Source organism: Ambystoma mexicanum, chromosome 6p (assembly GCF_040938575.1).
Source record: "Ambystoma mexicanum isolate Mex_15411 chromosome 6p, UKY_AmexF1_1, whole genome shotgun sequence".
Lineage (NCBI taxonomy): Eukaryota > Metazoa > Chordata > Amphibia > Caudata > Ambystomatidae > Ambystoma > Ambystoma mexicanum.
The window spans coordinates 1,024,036,104-1,024,053,268 of NC_090935.1; positions in this window are offsets into that span (position 1 = coordinate 1,024,036,104).

Below are 17,165 nucleotides of genomic sequence, written 5' to 3' on the forward strand. Positions count from 1 at the left end.
AGGTAACGATAGGTGACAAAAAATTATCATTCCTTGTTGACACCGGGGCGACCCGGTCTTGCATAAGGGAAGGTAAATTCAAGATGTCAGGCGAAGCCATGAACACCCAAGGATTCTCTGGGGCTAGAGGGTTGGTTCCCTTTACTGATAACATTCCCTTATCTATTGGAGATTATGATCTGTCAGTTCCACTTCTATATTTTAGTGCCTCACCAATAAATATACTGGGGAGAGACATAATGAACAGGTTGAATATGACGATCTCCTTTACTGAGGACGGCATAACTTGCTCTACTCCAGGGATTAACATGCTCACAGCACGACAGATTATGCAAGCATACTGCGGACAGACAGCGATTAGGGCGGAGCCAGTAGATGGCGAACTATTTCAGTATGGAACAGATATGGCAATTGCATGGATGCCAGGGATAGAAGGGAAAATATGGAGAAGGCCAGCAGCATATCTGTTCAGACCAGAAACACCTGTTAATGAACCAGAAGGAAAGGTGGTTCTAATGGACATTGAGAGCATCATTGCAACAGCTGATTACATTGCTGTACATGCCCAAGACAGAGAAGGAAGAGCATGGAGGGCCGTGATAGCATTAGCAGAAGGATGTAGGCTCACCCAGGTGTCAGATGAGGAGTTGTTCTCAGATGAAAAGGAGGAAGGTGAAATGGTGTTTATGATGAGTGTGGAAATATGGCTAAGAGTGGCTTACAAACAAATAGCACAGAAAATTGCAATGGCACTTGAGGCACCCGCATGCACCCCAGTCCCCTTCTTTAAGGAGGATATGTCAAAGGTACCCAAATCATTGTGGACTACTGGCCCCTATGACGTGGGGTGCATAAAAAGTATAGGGGGAGTAAGAATAAAATTGAAAAAAGGTGCAATACTCCCCAGAGTAAAACAGTACCCACTATCAAAAGAGGCAGATGAGGGCATATATGAAACCATAACGGCCCTTATAAATAATGGTATATTGGTCGCCTCAGAATCACCATGTAACACGGCTGTGTACCCAGTGTGCAAGGCTAAAGGGGGGTCTTGGCGCTTCATACAGGATCTCAGACCCTTGAACAACATAGTAGAAGCGGAATATCCCGTAGCAGCAAACCCGGCCACAATATTGTGTGGCATTCCAGCAGAAGCATCACGATTTACAGTGATCGACCTTAAAAATGCTTTTTTCTCAATACCACTACACCCAGACTCACAAGATTTGACGAGCTTCACTTACAGAAACACAAAGTGGAAGCACACCAGATTGCCACAAGGGTATTGCGAGTCACCCTCAATTTTCAATAGAGTGATACAGATGGATTTGGGTAACATTGAAGTGGAAAGCACAGTGTTGCAGTATGTGGATGACATAATAATTTGCAGTACAAACGAAAGAACATGCAGAGAGGACTCCTTAAAGATGTTGACAATATTGGCTGAAAAAGGTTACAAGGTAGACATGGAAAAGATACAGTACTGTCAAGAACAGGTACTTTACATTGGTCAACTTATATCCCAACATGGAAGAAAGATTGCACCACAAAGAGCACAGGCCATTTCAAACACTCCAATGCCACAAACTGTGAGGGAACTGCAGCAGTTCCTGGGGCTGTGCAACTACTGTAGAGCATGGGTATTTGATTACAGCTCGTACATAGGACCCCTGCTTGAGGCGTTAAGGGAAGCTAATAAAGGGGAGAAAAAGCTGGGGTGGACGATGGAAATGAAAGAGGCTTTTGACGAATTGAAAGATGCGATATCAACTGCTCCGGTACTGGCATCCCCAGACTATGAGCGACAATTTTTTATATTCTCACATTGCGATTCAGCAGTAATGAAAGCAGTGTTGGCTCAAAAAACAAGCATGGGCTACAAACCAGTAGCATTTTACAGCGGCCACTTAGATCCTGTGATGTTGGGCCACTTCCCTTGCGAACAAGGTCTCGCCGCAGCTGCTTTTGCGGTGGAAAAAGCATCAGCAATCACCATGGGGTGCCCAACTACACTATTTGTGGAACATGCACTATTTGCGATATTGAATAAACCTAAATCCACCCTAACCACGCAAAGAGCATCAGGTTATGAGATCATTTTATCCAGAGCTGAACTATCAATTGTTAGATGTAGCACGGTCAACCCTGCAAGGTTCCTAGCAGAAGTAATTGAGGAGGGAGACTATGCCCATGACTGTACGCAAATAACTGAAATGTACTCATGTACTAGAAAGGTTGAAGAAAACGCACTAGAGGGAGGTGAGCTCTTGTTTATTGATGGGTCATCAACTATCGATCAAAGAGATGGGGTAAGGAGGACTGGGGCTGCGGTGGTAAAAATGATGGAGGTACCGGTGTGTGTGGCAATGAAATGTGTACAATTACCACAGCATTACTCCGCTCAAGCAGCGGAACTAGTTGCACTGATCTTGGCGTTGAAGGAAAGCTTTGACAAACGGGTGACCATATACTCCGACAGCGCATATGTTACATCTACTGTCCACTCAGGGCTGTCGAAATGGAGAAGAAGAGGGTTTAGGAGAGCTGATGGCACTGGCCCAAGTGTTCCCATACCCTGTCACTCCCCAGACTCCCCAGAGACAATAACTGAAGAAGAAAGGGGTGATCCCCATACTGCCCACCCCATGGTCACACGCTCAAAGAGTAAAGATACTTCCGCCAGTTGAGCCCAAACCCCCTGCCCACCACCCACTGACCCTACCCCCATTGCAGTAATACCTGACTTGAAGGACATTGTCTCGCACACGTACACATGTAAACACGTGAATGCTCTCTTTTCTTTTCTCTCGCACATGCAGGAACTGCGTATTATTGTACTGCTAAGAAAATAGATAACTAACAAATTCACTGCCCAGGAGTAGATGGTACCCTCAGACGATAACTACCCCGAAGAATTGTCACACCAATTTGTATATGAAATAAAAAGGCCAACGTACCTGAAAAGGAAAAGGGTACATGTCTACTACACAGCATTCCTCTTGGCCATAGAATACTCAATGCCCCACCTCCACCCATACTTGCCTGCCCTAAGAGATAGATCGCTTAGATCAGCGTGGGAACAGCTCTTCTCCTGGGCACTGAATGACTATTTGATAGGGAGAGCTTAAAAAATAACAACTAACATTTAATAACCAGCATATTGAGAATTTTCAGGCGGGCAACTCTAACGTCACAAGAATACGCTGCCGGACTGCAGCAAGGAAAGAGCAAAATGCCGGTGAAATTAGCATGTGTAATAAAAAATAATAGGGATTTTCATGATCACCGGGTTCTTGGCTGCCTCTGTATGGCAGTACAGCTGTGCTATCAATATTATTGCTGTAACCAAACCTAACCCACCCCCATCCCCAGCTGCAACAGGTGTTACGTCAGGTGATACTAGTAAAATTGCGCACAAACAAAATAGAGTTCAACGCAGCACATACTCAGATAATAAAGGTATTGACAATTATATACAAGATTCAGCACACGTCTCAAACAACATATGGTACCAACACATGACCCGCATTGGTAAGCAGACAACAGAAGACAGCTGCTTTGTTTGCTCATTAATACCATACGCCATGAGCGCTTCTCGAACATTTGTTGCCACAGAAATAGATGAAAAGACAGCACGATGCATAATATACTTGGCACTGTTCCAAACGAAAGGAAGATTTCAAGGGACAGTAGTGCATATGGTGTGGAAAACACGAGACTCATACCCATACGAAAACAACTTCCTCAAGACTTATTTGAGTTACCACAAGAGCAGTTTACATGCTGAAGCATTCAGATACATAACAAGTGGTCCTGCAAAAGGGGAAACAAAGAAAGTAACACTGCAGTATTTACCATGTGATTGGTATGCCACTGAAGTTCCTGGTAAACTAGGATGCTGGGAGAGGCCACTGGTGACGATAACAGGGAAGGTGTACTTGGACAACAAATGGGAGATAGGAGTGATTGGCAGCAACATGGTAACAAAAGAAACCATTTCAACTATCGATGCACACAACCACAGATGTTGGACGACCTGGATCAAGTACGTGCCCATGCTCACATGGATAGAGACGGATGAAGACCCAATAACAATACTGCCGCTGACTGCACCTAAGGTATGCTGCCAACATAAAGGAGAGGTGGACGTAGGATACAACACCAACTGTGCAAGCGTGATGGAGTTACCTGAGGGTGGAGCAGGAACAGCAGTAATAATGGACCATTACTGGGCCTGTGGAGAAAAGGCATACCACACACTGCCCCCTCTGTGGAATGGTGTATGCACGATGGTGCACGTCAATGTACCATCACTAGTGGTACCCCAGAAGCATGTGAATGTGGCGAACTTTCCCAAAATGGATGAAGGGGACAAGAGAAAGAAGAGATCTGCACCACCTCAGGAGGAGCCAGGAAACAGGACAAACGGCAATGATACTGTCCTAAATAGAAGGAAAAGACAAGGAGAACCTCTGACAGGAAATTACCTATGGGGAAGATCGGAAACGGCACTCACTTCAATTCCGCCAGAACACAGACTATTTAGCAGAGCAGCAATGTTCTTCTCCTCAATAATCCATCCGGGACTGCAGGCTTACGCAAACGCAAAATGGCTCCAGATAACTAGATGGGAACTACTGATGACCATCAATTCTACAGTAAATGGATTCAACGCAATAAAAGAGGAGCTGCGAGCTATAAGGATGGTAGCACTTCAGAACAGATATGTATTGGACCTCCTCACAGCCATGGAAGGAGGAGTCTGCGCAAAAATAGGACAATCATGCTGCACGTTCATTCCTGCCAACAATGCTGACAACGGTACACTGACAGAAGCAGTTTCACAATTGGCCCAGATGCACTCCAAAATGATGGATGAAAGTAAAGGCGTGAGAAAGGATGAGAGCTGGTTTTCGCTATTATGGTCATGGATGCCATCTTGGCTGTCAGATGGACTGAAAATTATAGTTGGTTGTACTATTTTGGCTGGAGCTACACTGATCATAATAAGATTTTGGAAGGCCCGGAAGGCACACACCACTGACGAGTTGCTTGAAATGGTCGGTATGCACCCATTGATGCCAGCAGATTACGGCCTGCACACAGGCATAATAATACAAGAAAGAGAGAAATTGCGCAACCAGATCATCACCAACCACCTGGACCCACCATCGGTGAAGATCGAGAACCCAAGAAATCCCAGGAGTTACATAGGGAAATGGGTATACTGTATTCCTGGAGGAACATGTGAATATATGTATTGGTCATTTGAAGATCATGTTAACCACTATGGACATTTAGGAGGAATAACTAAGATATGGAGAGTAAGAGGAGATAACGAAAAGGATATGTTAGTGGTCGACAAGTCGACCAGAGGGGGGACTGAAGTGGGAGAATGGAAAAACCGGCTCCCATCCTTCCCCTCTCGCGCCTGGCCTAAAGGATCACAGGCCAGACACCCGCCACGAGAAGAGTTTGCCCATCTACCAGATGACCAAATACCCTGGTACAGGATCATACGGATGTGTCCATCTGCCTGCCCAGCAGCCCGCCCTGCCCATGCCGATACCTGCGGCACGGATCAACTAGACTAAAAACCTACACGTCGTTAGAGATGCCATGACGACCTAGCCAACGGTCAGCACACCTGTGCCAATATACACACTGGACACTCCCGCACCAATCTACACGAAGAATATACTCAGTGCTATGACGTAGGCAACAGACATACTCACGGACGTGCATCTTTATTATTTTCCACATAGGCTTTCAAAATGCAGAAACGCAAGACGCATCATGAACTCATCTAAAGAGCTTGCTTACGCTTCTCCTGAACCCAGGTGCCATAATGAGAAATATAACGAAGACACGATACTGGTCATAAGACAATATGATACTATAACCTAAAGCGCCTGTGCACCAAACGGTTCCACCTATACACCAGGCCTAAGTAGGCCGCAAGCAAGAGCTCCCATGGACGTTAAAAGAACAAGAGTCAGGTTGCTGATCCTGCAGAATGAGCCTGGCGAAAGCAGACAGCCAAGGTCGTAATGTTGCAAACCCACATTCCAAAAGCAGACCATCAAGGGCACGATGTTGCAACCTCACACGCCGCGCACCAACGTTAAAGTCGCACCTGCAAATTAAACCAGGCACACATTGGAAAAACAATATTAATTGTGCAGAATTCTGCCTCAAACACGGTCCAACCTCACATGTCCAAGCCGAACCTGACAGGATGCCAAGCCCAGGAGAAAGAAGGCGTCTGGATCCCTCGTTACAAGACACAGGCAGATACACTTAAAAGGCTCAATGGACATCTGCGACAGTTGGAGTAGTCGGCTTTCCAGCTCATGAATAAGTCCTCACATTGTCTGCACGTACTCATAGTGAAACATTGTTGCAAATGACAGGTACACCGAGAGCTGGGAACAGCGATGGTCCCAGGCTGGGAAGCTCGCGGGCGTACCAATCAGAACATGGGGCTCTTATCACTGACGCCATTAACATTAACCAATCATCAGGAGTCTTCATGTAACAATTCTCATGTATCTAATTGTAGGGACAACCCAGATATATCACCTGACTAACCCTTGTCCACTAATATTGTTCTCTATACGTATGCTATACTAACCCTACTACTCGAGCAACCAATTAAGAGTGGCGATAGGTTTTTTACTAACTTTCTAAGGTGACGCAAGTAGCGCGTCATACTAAGGTAAAAAGGGCCTGCGAGCCCCACGATTGTGTGTGTGTCAGGACGGACGCGTACGATCCTTGACCCATCCCTGCCGTTTTTGTATAATAAACAGCAGAGTCACCTTGCTTCTTGTGTGTGTCTTATACTCTATATCTTCTGGGATATACGCGAGGAGTTGGGGCCTCCCTGCCCGGAGGTCTGCGGACGGCCCGGCCGACCCCGGCAGAATTTCCCCCCCGACAATATGGTCACAGTAATTTGCTGTGACACTTATGTAATCCACATTGAAATTCCCCAACACCATCACCTGGCCTGTGGGACAGGCCAGGTACAGGTCTTCTATTTTTTGGTTTAACAGGGCTAACATGATTCCTAAATTCCCATCTGCTTTCCAATATACGTTAAATAACAATATTTGATTAATGTGATTTTCTTCCTCTATTTTTATAACCGCTGCCAAACCACCCTTACAAACGATATGAAGATCTGAAATAGATAAGCCTGGTCGTTGACAGACAGCAACACTCAAACCTCCCATTGGTCTGCCTCTCAGGCCTTTGGTAGCTGGCTCACTTACAATATGGTATCCTTGAAAGGAGGGTATTCCCGTCAACCAAGTTTCCTGTAGACAGATTAGAGAAAAGGAGCATACAGATGTGCAACGACTAGTGTTTGAGCATAGTGAGTGAAAAGCCCTAACATTCCAAAAACCACAGTGAAGTCTGACTTCATGCTAAAGGGGTGCTCTCATTTCTTTTAATTGATTGATTTCTTCTCTAAGTATCAAAGCTAACCAGCACCAGTTCTGGTCACCCCCCTCAAAGTTGAATTATTGGCTAACATTGCCATTATCACTTCTCTGACTTTTTTGAGTAATCACCTCCCGACCTCTCGCTTCTTCATCCTCTTCCAAAGGTATCTCAAAAGAGCAAAGATCATATCCCAATTTTTAGAGGTTTTCAGTTTCTTTCAACATAACCCCATAGACCAGCCTCGAAGGGATTACCAAGTGAACATAGTCATACATCCCATAAGTGCTGGAATTTCACTGAAGAGGGATAATACTGTGCTCCTGTTCAAATAAAAATGGCCACCTTTGTCGAACATATAGTTGACAATAAAACTCATTTAGATTGTGAATAGTTGGTCACTAAAACAGGCTTCCATATGTCTCCTCCCTGTATTTTTGTCACTGAACCCTCCTGTCGGGGAATATCTTCTTCTCGCCACTACTATCCCCCAGAGAACTGAGGGTACTCCTTGCCTCCTTGTCTCCATCACCCGCCCCATTTGAACTTTATTCAATATGTTCAGGAAGAGCTTAGTAGGTCTTGGAGTCTCTCTCAGCTCTTCTCTAACATCATTAACAGAGTCGACCACATTCCCACTAGGATGGGCTATATACGCCCTCTGTGGGGTTAGTAAAGATTCTCCTGAATTTCTAGCAGCCTGCCTTCCTTATTTACTACATTTTGTTCTTCCTGCGAGATAATGAGTTTCATTAGGTCTCTAATTTCATTCTCATTCATAGGAAGTAACGCTGGAGGTACAACCACTTACCCTTATTAACTACCAATGGAGGTCCCCTTGGGTGAGCCTTTTATGGACACCATTCCACCCTTCCTGTTTTCCTGTTCAGATTTAATATTTTGAACGTTGCAGTTTTCGGTGGGTCACTGTAGACTCGTTCTTCAGCATTTAATTTAGCATTACCTTTACGTTTCAGAGCGTCAACCAGCCTGAGATCGGAAGTCTCATATGACCCATTGCCTTTGGGAGCCTTTTCCCCTATGTGCTCCTGGGACCTTCCTTCCTGCTCCTTACAAGGCTTACATGTGTCTTTTGGCTGCTGGCTAACCTCCTGGTCCGCAATCCATTCATCTCCTAAAAGGTCAAACTGCTCTATGCAGTCGTTTGAATCCAACTGTGAAATATTGTGCATGAATATTCAGGGGGGATATATTTAGGGCTTTTTTAGATAAAGGTTTTTTGCCCTTTGGATGCAGAGGTTTATATTAGAGTCCTGGTTAAGCCCTTTTCTGCTGCCTCTCGCCCTCTCTGGTGTAATCTCTATCGTATTAGGATTAAAGCCGTTGCCTACATCATATATTGGTAGGCAATCCGTCATCGATTTCATGGATGGTAAGGAGCAACCCCCTACCTCCAGAACACCTGAAGATTTGTTTATCAGTTGGACAGACATGACTGCTTATTTCCTTTAAAAATAGAGTTTGTGCTTTCATTTCCATAGACAAATGATCCCTTAAGTTTGAGATAGCCATGACCACTATATTTGGTTCTTCTTCTATCAATACGGGAGAGCTCACATATAATTGTGCTCCTGATAAGTTGTTACAATCTTCCTGACTAACTGAAGGGTGAATTTTCATAACAAGTAGAGTCATTGCCCAGTTCCGAATATTATAATTATATAAATCTAATTATCCCCTGTAGAAATCTGTAAAGAGATGTCACAGGTCTCTGGGTTTATCTGCCCCACCCCTTTCTGCCCCACCAGATGCCCCAGAATCCTCCGACAGCTCATTAATGGATGTAATTTTAACCAGTGAGGGGGGCAGCGGCAAAGCCATGGTTCATGATTGACTATTCCTACGGTTAGAAAATACCAATGGCGCTGTCAGTATGTCTGCCATTGCCTTCGTTTTTTCCTCATGTTTAGCAGTTAGTGAAACATTTCTGCAGAAGTAGGCCAGTAAAAACAGAATAAATATAAATAAATATAACTGCTCGATATATATGAGTGACCCAACCTAAATCCTCACCCCCGAAACCACCAAACAGCCAAACAGCACCCGAGGAGCACTCACTGGATACATGTGTGCAGATGCACGCGCCCGGTTGTTTTGTTCTGCTTCCGGTTCGGGGGGCATGGGCAAACATCCATTCGAGTCCTTGTCAGAATATAGCTTCAAAATCCTTTGTTGACCTAAAATAGGGAAAGTACAACTGACTATAGTTAATAGGATTCAATGAGGTTTTCTCGCAATAGTCCATTTGTCCTTTAGTAACTTTCCAGACTTGGTGTAGGGTGTACACAGAGCAGACCGCTACAATGACAACAAAGTGCTGGAGCCAAACAATGCCAAACAGCACTCGAGGAGCACTTACGGGATGCGTGTGCCCAGATGTGCGTGCCCGTTCCTTTTGTACTGCTTCCGGTTCGGGGGTGTGGCCAAACACTGTTCGAGTCCTTGTGAGAATATAGCTTCAAAATCCTTCGTTAACCTAAAATAGGGAAAGTGGAACCGACTATAGTTAATAGGCTTCAATTAGGATTTTTCGCAATAGTGCAATTGTCCTTTAGTACCTTTCCAGACTTTCTGTAGGGTGTACACAGCAGGTCGCTGCAAGAACAACAAAGTGCTGGAGCCAAACGACGCCAGACAGCACTCAAGGAGCACTCACTGGATGCACATGTGCAGATGCGTGTGACCGCTCCATTTGTGCTGCTTCTGGTTCAGGGGCATGGCCAAACATCTGTTCAAGTCGTTGTGAGAATATAGCTTCAGAATTCTTTGTTTACCTTTCCAGAATTTGTGCAAGGTGTACACAGCAGACCACTGCAATGACAACAACGTACTGGAGCCAAATGACACCAAACAGCACTTGAGAAGCACTCGCTGGATGTTGATTTATTTTGAGTAATAAATAAAGGAATTATAGATGGTCCCCTAACTTCCAACGATGGGGGCATTCCCCACATTACATAAATGGAAAGAGGCAGTATCACAGAAAGGGAAATACAAACTGCCTGCTGTTATCTCACTAATGTATTCATTACAATTTGCAGAAACATCCATACATATAAAAACCAGTATGAAGAACTATTCTTGATAGTAGTCTCCACTACTTTACAGTGTAGACCAACTGATATTGATCAATTTAACTTTCTTTTGAAAATCTCAATCTACAGACTAGAGAACGCTTTCAACCTACAACCGTCACTCAATCAAAACAGAAGGTGAAGTAGTTCACAGAGAAAGGTTTAAACAAAACATATTACTTGGAATTTGTTTAATTCATTGACAAGTTGACATTACAGAAAGATTGTGTTCTTTACAATACAATTCACCTTCTTTGACTAGTTCAATTCTACAGTGTTGGACACTATCACAATATCTTCGATACTGGGTTGTGCAAAGATGCAATTGGATATTCTTTTTGATGTGGAATAGGTCACAAACCATTTTAAAGCATTGGGTTCCCTCAAGTCTCTCCCTACCCTCAAGGAATCAGGTTCATCCATAAAACACCCTAGTTCCAACTGTTGATTAAGGAATTAATTTCATTTAATTTATGGACTATGGAAGATACCAATCAAAGGACCCTTAATTCCATATTTCAATATGAGATGTGTAAGGCCCCCAGAGAGATCACATTTCTGGAGAGAAGCCTTAATATGATGATACTACCTCAGGTTTTAATTTTAATTATAAATCACAAAGCACTTAAACCTTTCACTATATTTCATTGATATCTGTAGGGAAATTTGTACTGAAGAAAAGTAGGCAAAAGTGCCAGTTTAAAAACAAACATGTGAGATGCAACGTGCACACAACATTTGGAAAATCACACATGCAAGGACATGTGCAAAGTTTGCAGCCCATCTTAACTAAAAGCACATGTTCAACATTATTTGGCAAGGCACAAAAAGGAATTGTTGTGCAACAGAAAGAAACTAGCAAATGTATGTAGAGCTGCACAATCTGAGATGAAAAGCACAGCACGTCAGGCAAAAAACAAATGTAGGCCTTGCATTGTGTCTGTTTCCCGTTACAGGACTGAGAATCAGCTTTGAATAAAGAAATACTCAGAGATAGTTGAAGAACTTTAATAACAAAGAAAACATTATAATATTCTTTTAGGTGAAAATTGCAACCTGGTAAAAAAGTTGACTTTAAAATGTTTAGAATCAAGAACCAGCTTCTGGCCTAGAAAACATATGATATTTCAATCCACAAACCCCAACAACACAGCAACAGGACTGATGTGATGAATTGCTTCCAGAGAAGGAAATGACAACCAGGTCCAGAGTGTGAACTGTTAAAAAATGTTGAAACTTGCTTTTGTTCTAGAAACCAGCTTTGCGTGAAATAAAAACAAATGTCCCCACTTACAACTCTCAACTGTTTATGAGCCTAGGCAAAAATCATTAAATAGGGTCTGAAAGTGGTCCCTCCTCCATGTAATCAGATCCTGTCACCAGTCAATTTGGTTCCAGGAGGAAATACCTAACACATGTCAAGACAAGAAGTGGGTGTAATCTCTCCAGAAGGCAGGACTGAGTAGTAAAGAGCTCTGACAGAGTTGTACTTCAAAGAAATTACCAAAACCTGTTGCTCAGTCATCAATGTCTGAGTCAAATGGCGTTCACAAGAAACTGGTACCATTTGGCTATGCCCGGAGCTTTCTGATATATGTAATACGTGGTAAATATGAACACAAATTTTCGCATGTAAAAGCTCTAGTAGATGGATACCAAATGAATTTTTTTACTATTAAGTTAGTTATGCAAACTAGGCAAATGTAGATAGCTTTGCAAAGAAATAGCATACATCAGTGATTCATGTATCCTAGTATTTGTGCTGGCAAGCATGGTACTTTGAGATGGAAAAATATGTTTGGGTGTAAAAGTATTAGTGTGTATAAAGCCCAAATTAATAACTCACCCACCATACATTGTTTTGAGTTTAAAATCGCATTATTTGATTTGCCTAAGTGAGAGAAAACTAATGAACTGATTAGTAACATTATTACATGAGTGGAATATGCTGTTTCCAGATGTTACAAATGTGTTTTAATACAGAAATCTCTAAGATGACATCACATCAATTGGGAGGGAAACTGGGTTTGGAAGTTACGCCCATCAGACCACCCGCCTCATAAATATGCCCAATGACGATGGTGGGGTTGGTTTCCTGCGACATCACTTTTGGAACAGTACCCAATCACATGCAATTAAATTTGAGAAATTATACACACTGTTAAGGGGTGTGGTTTATCTATACATACATAAAAGTCAAACGTTGAGTGTGCGTTTGTGGCAAAGCGTTGTCCTTTATATAATTCCACACTGTTTCACCAACCTGCACCAAATTCTGCATAGTTACCTGTTAGGACCGTCCAGACATTACTGGCTATATCACATTTGGACAACCCATCCCTTTCCCTGTATTCCAGCAAAACCATTCATGTATTTGTAACTTTGTGGCTGGGTGAAGCGTTGTTTCTTATACAATTCCACACCGTTTCACAAATCAGCACCACATTTTCCAAAGATATCTGTGAGGACCTTCTGGACATTACTGGCTATATGATATGTGAACACCCCACGCCATTCCACGGATTTCAGCACAAGTCAAAATGTGTTTGTGGGTTTGTGACTTGGCAAAGCGTTGTTCCTTATACAATTCCACACTGTTTCACCAATCTGCACCACATTTTGCATAGTTACAAGTTAGGACCCTCCGGACATTACTAGCTACATGACATTGGGACACCCCATCCCTTACCCTGGATTTCAGCCCCTTCACTCATGAGACGGTTGCCTGAAATCAGCGAAACTTCAATGTGGTCGTAGAAAGGACAGGTCCTGAAACAAGGAGCAAAACTCACATTTCAAGGCCCTAGGATGAACAGTGTCCGAGATATTTGCACCACAATCACCACAATGAACTGCATCACACCAGGGTAGGGAGAGAGCACAGAAGGTCCCAGTATGCAGCAGCACACCAACTCTTGCCTCCCTACAACATCTACTCCATGGTATGTCAGCCAGTCACATGTGCCCATTCTCAGTGCAGTTTACTTCAGGGTGCAAAGCACATCAAATGATAAGCAAATTGGATGGCTGTTATCATGTCTCTCTACAGAACCCATAGAGAGAATGAGTACTTTTACTAGTGCTCTATAAACGTTAAAACCCATAGATTCTGGTGATAGACACTCACTTACTGACTGATGATTGGAAGAAGGAGACCCATTTTGGATTAATAGCAGAGCACAGAAACGGAGGCCTACCTGAAGTTAAATTCCTAGATCCTCGTCAGTGAAAGAGACAGCAGACAGTCTCTGGTGGGAAGCTGACCCATCTTTGACTGGTACCACTGGTACCACTGGTACCACTGGTACCACTGGAAGGGAGGAATGGAACCAGTCCTTAAGAGATTACCTGTCTGTCTATGAGACAGCCAAGAGAAATTCATATATAAGTATAAGATAAAGGGAAAATAATGCTGAGGGTAGGAATGCTATAAAAGGAAATAGATTAAACCCTGGCCCCTGTCATTGGTAAGTACTGAGCTGTGGAAGTACATACATAGACTGTACATTCTAGGAAATAAGTACACATTTCAGAAGCGTATGTGTTTCTGGAATTATAGATTTGATGAAGTAGATCCTATGGTGGGTATACTTGGAGATCCCTTGACTCCTTCACTGTAGAATGTACAACCACTGAAGAATTAATGGGAACTATAAGGACATCTCACTGTGTGCGTCCCTAGAAAATGATGTAATGGAGGCTATTTCCTTTTTAAAAGCATCCTACCTATAGGAGTGTTGTGTAGCTTGTTTCAATTGAGTTTTCTAGAATGCTGTTTAGGATTCTGACATGTCCATTGATTCAGCGGGGGTGGTTATTTGCAATGAATAAGAAGCAGGAATGTTTTAGATAGGGAGGTATGTTCTATTTAATTTGATTTTCTTTAAAATTACAATTCTGTCGTGAGCCCGCATACACTATTTAACGCATGGTGGATGCACACATAGGAAAATTCTAATGTACACATGCTGATGCATGCTCTTTAAAAGCTCACATTATTATATTGCCATTTTGACCATTGATTTTTTGAAATTCCACAGATGCATAATTAGTGTATATTTCAAATGATTCAATTATCTCTATTCTTTTAGTAAATAGAGTCTCTGTGCAACCCTATGTGTTTCTGGTCCTGAATCGGTAGCAATGCTGTACTGAATACATTTGTTAAACTGGGGGTCCCAAGTTCATATAATTGTGTGCCCCTGATTTGAGGTGAGTGAAAAATCCCCCTGAACTAGATGTTGCCCATTAAAAACATCATACATTAGCGTTTAAAGTGTTCCGCCAAAATACTTTCAATTGCTATTGTCTTGTGACATTTGTCTAAAACATGTCAGATCATGGTACCCCTTTCTTCTGTTAATTCCAAATACCCAGAGTGGGTAGGGAAAATGACTGACTGCAGGCAGCTCTGCCAGACAGGCTCTTCCTTCCAGTTTGTACACATGCTCCCAAAATTCCTCTCAGGTAATATGGTTCTGCTTTGGGAAAAGGTCTCTGCATTTAGTCATATCTGGGAAAGACCCTCTTAAGAACATTTAGCTATCAACAAGTTTTGGCGGAATTCAAATTAGCTATTCTCCTGTTGGTTTAGCTGCTCTTCTTTTCTGTCTTCCCAAAATGTCCTTCTCTTCCTATGCATTTGAATTTAAATACCCAGCAATCTCCACCCATGCACCACCATTGTATGCAACAATTTGGATTGGACAGGGCTTGTGCTAAATTCCCTGCATTTCCTCACCCTCATCCGGGCCTCCCTCCTTCCTTCCATTGGATTGTGGAATTATATGTGTTAATGGGATGTTTCAGCTATGAGTTAGTCCTCCCCTCCGTAATAAAGAATCAAAACTAGACTGGAAAATCGATGATTTTTTTAAATGTTGTATATGGACATGTTTTTCTACTGAAGCTGAACATGTATCTGATCTTGAAATGGATCAAGAGTTACACAGTTAGAGAACATCTCAATCTTATGGTAACTGTGTCTTGCATGTTTAAAACTGACTGTTTTATTATTCTATCTGAATTACATTTTTTGTGTACTTGGTCCATATTATAAGCAGAAACTATATGCTAAGAAAGACAATCTGTGGAAGAAATAGATAATTTTAATCAGCATTTTAATACTCTTCAAGAGGTCTACTGCTCATCCAACCTTCACGGTCAATGACTTACCCTAAGGATCTGCTTGTTTGAGTTCACAAGTAATGATTGAACAGATACTGAACTGTTGTTTTCAAAATAGCTAAAAAAAACAAACCATTGATCTGGGATTCTGGAGGCAACATATTGGCATTTGGGTGTTTTTTTTTTCTTATGGGGGAAATTAGAAGAAGCTCATTTGGATTTAGTAAACCATTCATTCTTATAAACAAAGTGATGGATAATTGGTCTAGACATTCCTGTGTCATAACAGGGTCGACTTCTCTACAAGCAGACCTTGAGATCTTAGTGTTACATGTAAAAAGAAAATGTTCTCTTTGTGTACATTTTACTTGTAATGGCAATCTTTTCAAGTGGTACGTCTATCAACCACTAGGGTGAAATCTATGAGCTATAGTCTAACATGGCAAATGAGTTAACATTCTGTCCTTTTCCTTATGGAATATGGAAAGCATACTAAGATAAGCTGATTTTCATTACAGTATTTCATTTTCATTAAAGCCTTATGCATGTCCATTATCCAGTCATTCTTCTTAAGGAAGAATGACTGGACAATGTTCTTTTTCTTTTTTACTTTATTAGTCTATCAATAGCCACTTGGTAGTTTAGTGGAAATATTCTGGAATTGCATTATTTAATAGAGGGCTATCCATTCAGTAAAATTATACACAACATTAGTAGGTATATCCAATGTTGAGATACATTTGTGTATAAATGTATTCACTGTGTAGCCCTAGAAATCAATGAGATTGTCTAATTTCAGCTGGGTAGGAACTAACCTTATCGTCTAGACATACTATTTGCCAGCAGTTTATCCTTAAAGTTAACAGGTGGAAACAGTGCTTTTACATGACTCTTTTTGTTTTTACAGCAGTGGTTTTTGCCAGACCATAAAAAATGTAAAGATGGCCCTCCTATATTTTATAATGGGATAAAACAAACATAGTATTAAGATGTTCTGGTTTAGACCAGCTATATTGGTTTTAGCACAATTAGTGTTAGAGTGATTGAATTTGTCCCTGCAGGGCTGAGTGTGAGTTAAAAGTTAGTTAAATAATCTGCACAATCAGGGAGGGGTGCTTGTGGCACATTGATGCTGACTGATTCACAACAACAAGGCGAGTGAACTAGTTGATTGAGGGGCTAACTGGTCAGACATAAAATGAGTTGCTCATGCATATAACAGCGTCATATGTTGTAACATTTCTCGAGATATGTTTACTTTATATCCTTTAAGCAATTTTGATGATCATGCGTCACTGTAATTTGAATTAGAGGTGGAAGGGGCTGTCACTACATGAATGTGTTTAATTAAATGTAACTGATCATCTATATCACATATCATGCATGGGATCACATATACATGGGCATTGACAAGCATGTTATATGGCCTGACAAAGACACAAAGGAGCTACCTCAAAAGTGTTGAAACATATATAAAAACATATCAGTGTTTAA